Here is a 9807-nt window from a genome sequence, read left to right as displayed (position 1 = left end):
TTCGTAGGGACCATTTGTGATAGGTGTGTGAACCTCGGGGATGTTTTGTGATATATATGACACGTCAACAAACTAAAGGAGTTTTTGACAGAACCTAACGGCAGGGACCATTTGTGATCGCACATACTAACCTTGAGGACCACGAGTGATACAAAAAAACATTAAGGATGCAATCTGATAGTTTCGTAAACCTTAGGGACGTTTTGTGATATTAAGCCTTAATTTATTGAACTATTTTGGCATCTATTAAATTGAACTATAGTTTTACTTGCAATGGTACAGTTCAATAGCTTCATATCAATAGTTATATCTAAGGGTAGGTATCAAAATCGGAAAACTGGAACACCTAGCGAGACCGACAACTGCAATTAACGTTTTCTTCCCCTCCGATAAAATTATGGGCCTTTTGGGTAGTTTGAGTAGTGTTGCTGCCCCTGAGTTTGAGAATTGAGATCATCAAGTACATACATCTTTCCCTTGTAGATATCGGAGTTCAGATCTTCACCGTTGATATGCTTAGATCTCCAGCTAGGTTAGTTTACACCTTAGCCTTGGGCTCTTACTATTTCTTCATTCTTGATTATATTATATATTTGTTCTGTATGTTAAACTTTGTTGTCTGATATTGTTCTGTATGTTAAACTTTGTCTAATCATAATGATATATATAATTAAGTTATATATATATAATGTTGGAAGAAAATTGAGTATTAATTATAATACATATATTTCACATAGCTTGTTGGACCGTATGTATTGGAGTCCAATATTTATAAAGTTATATGGGTCTTCTTATATTGTAAGATATCCATGAATTATGGCATAAGATTAGCAATCCTTGAAATATAATAGGAAAGTTAGGGTATTGTTATCAATATAAAAGGGCTAGTCCCTATTCTTACAATTACACGCTAAGATATTATCAACCCTATTGAGATATATTAGCATTTGGTATTGCAAAGAATAGAAGATAGCTCATGCAGACCTTCATGTCTTCTTCTTCTAATCCAGGTTAGTGTTCTCGCGTTTGTTATTAAGTTTATTGGCTTATTCTAATGTGATTCATGGTGGTGTTGTTCTATTAATTTCATTTCATAAAATTTTTAACATGTGGTATCAGAGCCCACTCAACAGACCATGTTTCAATTGAATAATAACATTAAATTAATAACATATAAAATAAAAGAATTATTTTATTACCTATGCTTTTGAGTTTTTATCAATAATAACCAAAATTTATACCCCAATTTCATAAATGTCAGTTTTTATAAAAACTTTCAAATATAGCCAAAAACCCACTTAAATTGACACAAATACCCTCAAAATTAAACCAAATAACAATGAACTTACAAACCAAATAACTCACAACTAGTTACGGCTATGAACCCTAAACTCAACTCAAAAACTCAAAACCCCAATTTTATTTCAAGTTTGATGGACTTCACAAATTCAATTGCTCTTCTTTCTTCTCACTCTAAAACTAAAAAACCATATTTTTCCAATCCTTGATTAAATCTGATGTTGAGCTGCTTTGTAGTGGTGTTGAATAAAATGCTTATGCCTTGTCGTATTTGATTTTTCCTTTTAATTTCAAACTAAATTAATATAATAATATTTCCATTGCACTCTTAAATTAAATAAAATGACTCTGCGTTTGTATTCTTTTGGAACAGAAAAACCAACATAAGGCAAATATTGTTGCGATTTTGCTGTGTTTCGCTTGATATGGGTTCCATTGTTTTTGGTTGAAGGTTTTTTATTCTTAGAAAGGGGAAGTTTTAGATATACAAAAGTCGAGCAAAAACAAAACGGGATTTTGACTTTCTTCATGGTCAATCTTTGGGGTTCTATGTTTGTGTTTGTGGTGATGATTAAGAAGCAGCAGAATTGGGACTTTAGTCTTCGTTTATGGAAAAAAATTCCTCTTTTTGTTTTGTTGTTTTAGTAATATAGATAATGTGAAGAGGTTGGTTTTATGGGTAATTATGTTTTAATTTTGAGGGTATTTGTGTCAATTTAAGTGGGTTTTTGGCTATATTTGAAAGTTTTTATAAAAACTGACATTTAAGAAATTGGGGTATAAATTTTGGCTATTATTGATAAAAACTCTATGCTTTTCACTTTGGGCCTTTTTCTATTTCGTCAAGAATTGCATTGAGATTTAGGCTTTCTCTTTTTCCTTTCGATATTCAATTGTCTGAACCTAATTGCTTTAGCTGAATTGATTTCATCTATGAGTTTCATTGAAACCCAAAATATGCTGATCGAAAATCATGAGCCAATCAAGGTATGGGTTTTTCCTTTAAATGAGTATTTTCTGTAGCCCAGATTTGTTTTCTATTGGAATAAGATCATGATTAATTGCTTTGTCGATGATGTTGGTTTTGTTGATGGTTGATTAAATCCTGTAAGATCATCTTTAGACATTGAATTTTGGCAATAAAGTTCATTTTGTTCGCTAGTTAAAACACTAGCTTCAAGATGATATCAGAATGCACAAATTGGATATTTTGATAAATTCAATTAGTCTTATATTCAGTTTTCTATATTAGAAAACAATAAAGAATCATGTCCAAAAAAAAAAAAAAGGACTTGATTATCTGGTGGAATCCTTGTGAGAATGAATTGGAATGTCCTTAATAAATTGGATGGTTTACACTTATTCTACAAGAGATTTTTCTGAACAAACCAAAAAAGTAATTCATGAGTTATGATGAGTTGTACTAATCTTGTCTAAAGGTGTTATTACTGCTTGATCCAACTATGAATTAGTGTGCTGCAATTAATGTGATATTTGTGTCTTATATTTCTTCTTGCCTAAAGGTGTTGTTAATATATCATTGCAAGTATTTAATCTTTTGGCTATGCAATTTAATGTATATGGCTGTGTCTTGGCCAAACCTGAAACTGATTGAGCCTATGCATTTTCAAGATACAACATATACTAATGTACTCAACCTACTGTGATTTGTAAGTAATTAAAAATCCAATTTGTAGCTCTTTTTGATAATCCAGCTCTAGGAATGACTTTCATGAATTTCTCAAGCATTGAGACATTGACTGGAAGCAACTACTAAAGCTGGAAACAAGACATTGAGATATTATTGGGGCTCATGGACTATGATGCTATTCGAGAAGATGAACCTGCTGCACTTACTGAAGCAAGCACAACAACGCAGAGGACCAAGCATGAGAAATGGGAAAAATCAAATAGGATGGCATTAAATGTCATGAGGAAGGCTATGACCCCGACTGTGAGAAGGGGGATTCCAATTTGTGAGAAGGCTAAGAATTTCCTCAAAGCAATTGAGATGAAATTTAAGGAGTCAGAAAAGGTTGAGACTAATTTGATGCATGATCTACAAATACCACTTCAATTTCAAGATTCTACAAGTGTTTCAATATCTCCATAGATTGGTAATGTATGAAATGAGATTGATTTGAGGCCTAATCAGCAGCTATTTCCACATATTTTTAATTCTAGTGTAGACACCATGATGAATCAGCCAAAAACAGGAGTTGACACAACACCAAGAAATGAAGAACAGGTTGATCATGTCATTCAACTTAATGAACCAGAACCTGTGAGAAGATCCCAAAGGTCACGCAAGCCTGCTATACCTGAAGACTATGTTGTCTATTTGCAAGAGTCAAATTCTGGAATTGAACTTGATGAAGATTCCCTTACTTATGCTCAGGCTATGCGAAGTGAACAAGTAGTTTTGTGGAATGAAGCTATGAAGGAAGAGTTAAAATCCATGGACAAAAACCATGTTTGGACACGTGTGCAACCAAGTTCAAATCCTAAACCCATTAGATGCAAATGGGTTTACAAAACCAAGAGAGATTCTGAGGGGCAATTTGACAGGCTGAAAGCTAGACTATAGGCAAAAGGTTTCACACAGATAAGGTTTTGAGTACACAGAGACCTTTTCTCCAGTTTTCTCCAAGGACTCCTTTAGAATAATTATGGCTCTCACAGCACACTTCAACTTAGAGCTCTAGCAGATGGATGTGAGGACTACTTTCCTCAATGGTGATTTACATGAGGAAATTTTTATGCAGTAGCCTCCAAGATTTGTTGAAAGGGGGATGGAAAGCATGGTTTGCAGATTAAATAAGTCAATCTATGGTTTAAAGCAGGCATCAAGGCAATGGTACCTCAAATTTGATAAAGTCATCACTGCTTTCGGCTTTGCAAAAAACAAGTTTGATGAGTGCATCTACTTAAAAGTGAGTGGTTCCAAATTCATTTTCCTTGTACTTTTTGTAGATGATATTTTGCTTACAAGCTCAGATTTTCAATTGCTTAAGAGTACCAGGGAAATGCTTTCTAAATTTTTTGACATGAAAGATATGGGAGAAGCTCGTTTTGTTTTAGGTATAGAAATTCTGAGAGACAGATCAAGATGTCTTTTGGGGCTGTCTCAGAAATCCTATATTGAAAAGGTACTTAAATGATTTAAAATGGAGAAATGCTCAAAAGTAGAACTTCCTATAGGAAAGGGTGACAAGTTGAATAAAGGTCAATCTCTTGCAAATGAATTAGAGAATGAGCAAATGAAACTCGGACCTTATGCTTCATTAGTTGGAAGCATAACGTATGCACAAGTATGCACAAGGCTTGATTTAGCCTTTGTTGTGAGTGTGCTTCGAAGATTTCAAGAAAATCCTGGAGAACCTCACTGGGTGGCTGCCAAGAAGGTGTGTTGAGGTATTTGCAAGGGACTAAGTCACATTTGCTGATTTATAGCAAAGTGGAGAAGCTTGAGATAGTAGCCTATATAGATTTGAATTTGGCTAGTTGCACAGATGACAAAAAATCTACAGCAGGTTATGTTTTTGTTCCTGCTGGCGGTGTTGTTTCATGGAAAAGTGCCAAACAAACTGTTGTAGCTACATCAACTATGGAAGCAGAGTTCAAAGGCTGTTTTGAGGCCACTAAATAGGCTGTTTGGATTAAGAATTTAATTACAAATGTCAAGATTGTGGACTCTATTGCAAGACCATTGAAGATATATTATGACAACAAAGCTGCTGTTTTCTTCTCTAGAAACAACAAGAGAACTCCAGCTTCTCAATTGATGGAGATCAAATATTTGCTAGTCAGAGACAAGGTCAAGGAATAGATGATCGATGTAATACACATTGGTACTAAATCCATGGTGGCTGATCCTCTTACAAAGCCATTACCAGTGAGAGTGTTCAAAATACATGTGGCAAAAATGGGAGTTCATGAAAATTTTGATTCTCTTTATCTGTGGGAGTAAGTCAAAACTTTATGCACTTTGTCTTTTTTTTTTTTTTTTTTTGTACTTATGAATAAAGTATTGCATTGTATTTTTGTTTTGACAATGATTTTGATACAGTATTTGATTTCTATTAAGAATCCTTATAGAAGACAACTTTTGTTTATACTGTCTTATTGGTTTTAATCTCTCTGGCTAAGATGATTGAAACACTATTGTTGTTTTGAGAATATTGACTTCCTTGAGGCATTTAGAAATTCTCATAACTTATTGATAGAACTAATATGTGGGAGTTGAAAACCTTGTGGTTCACACTCATTATGTCATAATATCTGCAACATTGTGATGTTAAGTCTTGTGTATGTAATTTCTTGAAACCAAGACTAAGTTAACTTGTCTTGTGTGTCCTTAGGTTCTGCACTATGATTTGACATAGACATTTGCTTGAGAAGGAAGCTTATGTTAGATATATGCCCTAGAAACCAATATAAAATTGATAATTCTAAGGAAATAATATATAATAGTAAAGAGGCAAGAACGTTGCTTTAGATACATAACGTACACAAAGTAACAAGTCCATGGATTAAGATATAAATGGAAAGGGGTCTAAAGAAGTTAGATGCACGAGACCTTTCCATACATATAAATATCATATCCTAAAATGGTCCTAGTCATAGGATCACCAATTACACAATGGTGACCCGCACAGACTGGTACACATCATGTCTGCTCAATTGGGAGGATGACTAGTCTCAAGTCATTTGTGTAGAGAGACTGAGACAGATGTGTAGGTGCTCTATAGAAGATGGAGTCCACTGAACACGATCAACTCTAGAATTCTTGTATGGAAGTCTTACTTACAAGTGTCAAACAAAGAATTCTAAGTTGTGATAATGCAAATTAATCCTTAGACCTGAGACATCACAGTGGTCTTGTGTATATGTTGTTTCTCTTTGAGAGCACTATACAGTCGTATCAAAATTATGTGACTTAAAGGTATTCCTCAGGATTCTCAGCGTGTACGCAGAGACAAGTGAATGTACAACAAGGAATTCTGCTCTTAGTAAGAAGAGAGAATACTCTAAAGATATGATTCATGAATCTTTGGCCAACATAGAGTATTGAATTAAAGAAGGATCGAATTGCATTGTAATCACAAATTGACTAGGTTTTCTAAATGAATTCTTTTTAGCTTGGGTAGCCATGACATACTGCTAGGTGTCACTCATGGCTTGTGGAAGCCCTATAAGGACTAATTATAATTAGCATTCGCTAATAAGGAGAATTGTATGGAGGGATACAATTCACACTTGTTTCAGAGTGAATCATTCATACCCACTACCTCGCTAATTAGAACCTATAAGATCGCACACCGAAAAGGAATCGATTGGGAAATTATGAAGAGAATTAATGATTTTGTGACTTGGTCAAAGTCAATGTGAAAGTCAAAGTTCAAAACTCGAACGGTTGACCCGACACTTGACACAGTCAACTAAGGATGACCGGGACCAACACTCATTAGACAAGTGAGTGATTAAATTAGTTAAGTCACTAGAGTAATTAAATTTAAGGAAAATTAGGTATTAGACATAGATAACTTTACTTATTAGTATTTGAGACATTTGATATTTTGGTTTGGGTTTTAATACCTAGAAAAGAATTGTTATTTTGGATTAGGCCAAAGAGGAAGACCAGATTTGTTGACCCACCTTACATTAGTCATTAAAAAGAAAATTATACCCTTTTCATTTAAAAACCTAACCCAAATTCGTTAGTTTCTCAGATCTCTCTCTCTCTCTCTCTCTCTCTCTCTCTCTCTCTCTCTCTCTCTCCACATCTTCTCCCTTTCTCCTCCCCTCTGTTTCGACCGACACCGACAAAACCCCCCAGCCACTGTCACGTCGGCCACCCAGCCACCGGACCGGTCAAGTTTTGACCGGCGTCGCACCCCAAGCCAGCTCCGACCTTCCTCCTACCTCTGCTGCTGCTGTTTTGCCGAAAAACCCCGATTTTGATCGGATTTTTACTCGGTTTTCCAATCCCTCGATCTCTCTCCTCCAGCCCTCAAATCCTTCGATTGAGGTATGTTTTGTCATATGTTTTAGTAGTTTTAATACTTTGAACATGGCTTTCTTTTTGTTTGTATTCAAATTTGAGCATATGTTTTTGTCATAAACTGCCTCTGTTTGTTTCAGTTTTTTCGCAGAACTGATAAACTGCATTTGGAAGTGTATGACAATGTTACAACTGCTTAAATGTGTTTTTATACATGTTCTACATTGCAGTTTTGGTAATTATAATTGGATTTTTGCTCTTTCCCTAGCCTTCAACCTCACCAATTTGAAGAGTAGAGGCTACCCAGATGAGGAATTGGGTGGGCAATAGAAGAGTAGAACTACCCAAGAGCAAGGGAACTCAAAATTGGACTTTTGGAAACTGGAAACTGCATTGCAGTTTTTATTTAATTATAATTTGATTTTTGTTTTTTTTAACATAATTGATATCTACATTATATTTTTCGCTAAGATTAATTTGTTTTTTGTATTTTATCATTAACAATTTGATTGTAATTAAACGAAAACACTATTATTTCTGTTTATCATCATTTTGATTCTTGGCTTTCCTTGATTTTGAGCTTCATTCTTTTGTGGTGTCATTTCTTGCGCCATTTGTGATCTGAAACAAGAAGGGATGAAAACACTATTAGGTCAAGTAGAGATAAACTACAACGAAGAAAATAGAAACTGCAATGCAGTTTGTGTTTCATTGCATTGCAGTTTGTGTTAATGCAATGCAATGAACTATGCAGAAAACCCTCTTTTAAAAGGAGCAATCCAAAAGGCTTTTAATCAAACATAATAGACATATAAAATGAGCAATCCAAAACACAAAATATAGGCCGCTAATGTGATGCAGTTTGCATAAAATGCATTTTAATGAACTACAAACTTCATTGCATTAACGGAAACTGCATTGCAGTTTCCATTAATGCTATGCAGAAAACCCTATTTTAAAAAGAGCAATCCAAAAAGCTTTTAATCAAACATAGTAGACATATAAAATGAGCAATTCAAAACACAAAACACAAAACGAAAACGAAAACGAAAACGAAAGCGGAAACATAGATGCAGAAAACCAAAATGAAAACGTAACCCAAAACCAGAAACTGCGATGCAGAAAACGAAAACGAAACCAAAACCAGAAACTGAGATGCAGAAAACCAAAACCAAAACCAAAACCAGAAACTGAGATGCAGAAAACTGCAGAAACTGAGATGTAGAAATCCTCAGAAACTGAGACGCAGAAAACCAAAACCAGAAACTGAGATGAAGAATCGGCTTCGATCGTTGGTGGTCTTTGATGATGGTCGCGCGAATGGGTTGGTGGTCTTCGATGATCGTTGGTGGCTTCGATCGTTGGTGGTCTTCGATGATCGTTGGTGGTCTGGAGGTTTCTGGAGGTGAAGTTGAAGAGGTTTCTGGAGGTGAAGTTGAAAGGTCGCGCGAATGGGTTGTGATTCAATTTCAGTTTTTGTTTAGTTTTGGTTTGATGTCGTTTTTCAGCTTTGGTTTAAAACTAAATACTGAAAATGGCATATGTTGTAATTTTCATATTTTGTAATGGTATTTTTGTTACATTTTGGTGTTTGGCCTTTTGCTAATTAGACTAAATTGTATTTCTTTCTACTAAATTAGTAAACTATATTATGGTTTAAAACTAAAGCTCCCTTAAATTTATTAGATTAATTTAATTATTCAATTAAAGTTATGAAACTTTAATTAAAGGTCCCATATGACTTGGAAATTCAAAAAGGATTTGACTATATGGACTTAGGCACATATGTGACACATTATAGGATTAATGTGTTGGACCAAGATAGCAAAAGATGACACACAAAAAGGGGATATGGCTACACTAGGGTTTGGGGGCATTTTTGTCACTCTTGTGACATTTTTGATCCTATAAGTGTGTAGCTATGGCATCCTATCATCCTAGGGTTTTTCAAGTTGGTGAAATTGGAAGAGAGAAAACATCAAACTCTCTCTCCCTAACCCCTTGAATCTATCACATCAAGTGAACGTGCTAGCACCACTCTTCACTTATTGTCTACTCATTGTCTCATATTCAATCTTTGGTGAAGAGCTTTGGGGAGGTGCATATATTTGTACCTATTTGGAGAGCTACAAGGTGGAGAATCAACATCAAAGAGAGAGCCAACAACAAAGGGACCACTCCCTCTACTTGAACAACATTCTTGGTTTCAAGATTCACTCCAAGGGTATGAACATCTTATTTTTCTCTCAAATAGGATTTAGAGAGTCTTTGGTGCACACTTTCATAGATTTATAAAGATTGGGACCAAATGAGACTTGCATAAATCCCTAGTTTATTTAATGCTTCCACTCTTACTTTGATTTCATATTACATATGGCATGCTAGGTGATTTATACTCTCAAAGTTTGGTTGTAGAGTTTTTTAGAAATCTCTACACAACATCATTCCTACAATATTCCCTTCAGCTAATTACTTTTGGATTCAGTGATCACTTTTACTACTAG

Source organism: Prunus avium, chromosome 2 (genome assembly GCF_965620075.1).
Source record: "Prunus avium chromosome 2, drPruAviu1.hap1.1, whole genome shotgun sequence".
Lineage (NCBI taxonomy): Eukaryota > Viridiplantae > Streptophyta > Magnoliopsida > Rosales > Rosaceae > Prunus > Prunus avium.
Note: the sequence above shows the minus strand (reverse complement) of the source record.